The sequence below is a fragment of the Lucilia cuprina genome, chromosome 6, assembly GCF_022045245.1.
Source record: "Lucilia cuprina isolate Lc7/37 chromosome 6, ASM2204524v1, whole genome shotgun sequence".
In the NCBI taxonomy this organism is placed as follows: Eukaryota; Metazoa; Arthropoda; class Insecta; order Diptera; family Calliphoridae; genus Lucilia; species Lucilia cuprina.
Genome location: NC_060954.1, coordinates 12,285,345 through 12,287,503, shown reverse-complemented (window position 1 = coordinate 12,287,503; position 2,159 = coordinate 12,285,345).

Below are 2,159 nucleotides of genomic sequence, written 5' to 3'. Positions count from 1 at the left end.
TGAGACTATAGACTGGTCTATAGTGAGACTATAGACTGGTCCATAGTGAGACTATAGACTGGTCTATAGTGAGACTATAGACTGGTCTGTAGTGAGACTATAGACTGGTCTATAGTGAGACTATAGACTGGTGTATAGTGAGACTGTAGTCTGGTCTATAGTGAGAATATAGTCTGGTCTATAATGAGAATATAGTCTGGTCTATAATGAGACTATAGTCTGGTCTACAGTGAGACAATAGACTGGCCTATAGTGAGACTATAGACTGGTCTATAGTGAGACTAGAGACTGGTCTATAGTGAGACTATAGCTGGTCTATAGTGAGACTATAGCCTGTCTATAGTGAGACTATAGACTGGTTTATAGTGAGACTATAACTGGATAATAGATATTATGTAAATAACTATTTTGTGTTGCTGTTACAAAATTCAAAACCTATTACAGATTTATATCCCTCTAATAGCGTTAACAATTGAAGCGTAACTAAAATTGTTCGCAATCAACGCTACCTAATAATAATGATTCTGTTCTGCTACAAATCCGTTAATCAATTACTAGCAGCATAAATAACCATCCAACTAAACTCAAGGTCCCTCAAAAAAAAATACAATAAAAAAAATAAATGTTTTGCAAACTTAATCAATGACAATTAAAACTTTTAACCCCATTTAGTTCCATAAAGTGAGACTACAAACTGAGTACTGCAGCAAAAGCTAACAACAAATTACCCCCCAAAAAAGTACTCATTGTACTTAACTAAAACAATTGAATGAACGAACGAACGTCAGTCAATCTTTAAAGAAAATCATTCACATCACATTAAACTCAACTACAGCATAAAAGGGGAGAAAAATGTAAAATGGAAAATTGCAAAAAAACAAAAACACAAAATGTGCATAATAAACAGTGATCTGAAATACTCACCTTCGGTGCATTCGCAGTGAGAATCTAAATATGTTAATACTGGCGATGTGGCATGACGTGCACCGAGTAGTCTGGCGCGTATTAAACCTTCACGCTTTGGTGCACGTAAAATTTTAACCTTTGGATTGGCAGCAAAATAGTCTTCCAATTGTTTTTTCGTATGAGCTGAAACAGAAACACAAAAAAAGAAAAACAAGGAAAAAATGAGAAATGTGTAAAATAATCTGAAAACCTGGTTAAAGGAGTTGAATAATAAATGAATGACCAACTGAATGAAAATTTAATAAAAACAATAACAACAACAAGAACAGCAGTAGCTTGTACTTACAACAACTCTATGTAGCGTGTAAACAATAATGTAATGAAAAATTTGTTGTTTTCTTTTTGTATTCAATTCGCAAAATGTTTAAAATGCCAGACACGTGCAACAATCAATCACGTTTTAAGACAATACAAGAGCATAATCACACAATGGTTACTTGTCTTGAACTGTCTTGGTGTGCTCTTGATGTCCAGCATAAGAAATGTGTGGATGATGGCTAGAAACGTGAATGATGGTAGTGAGAGATGTTCTAAACAACAACTTACATCAGACTCCTACATTATATGAGATATCAGATCTCATCAGCATCTACATCAGGCGATGTTTTTAGAGTTTGTTATTCCTTAAAGGGCACAGTGGGTAGGGGGAAAATACTAACTAAGACCTTTTTACTAGATTATAAACTATACAATGGCCAATACTATAGAGTAGACCATAGACTAGACTATAGACTACACTATTGACTACATTATAGTCTAGACCATAGAGTAGACTATAGACTAGACTATAGATTATAGTATAGACTAGGCTATAGACTAGACTAAAGACTAGACTATAGACTAGACTTTAGACTAGAATATAGTCTATAGACTAGACTATAGAATATACTATAGACTAGACTATAGAATTGACTATGGACCAGACTATAGACTAGACTATAGACCAGACTACAGACCAGATTATAGATTATACTATAGACTGGACTATTGAGTAGGCTATAGACTAGATATAGACTAGACTTTAGACTAGACAATAAACTAGACTATAGGCTAGGCTATAAGCTATACTATAACCTAGACTATACACTAGACTCTAGACTAGACTATAGACTATAGACTAGACTATAGACTAGACTATAGACTAGACTATAGACTAGACTATAGACTAGACTATAGACTAGACTATAGACTAG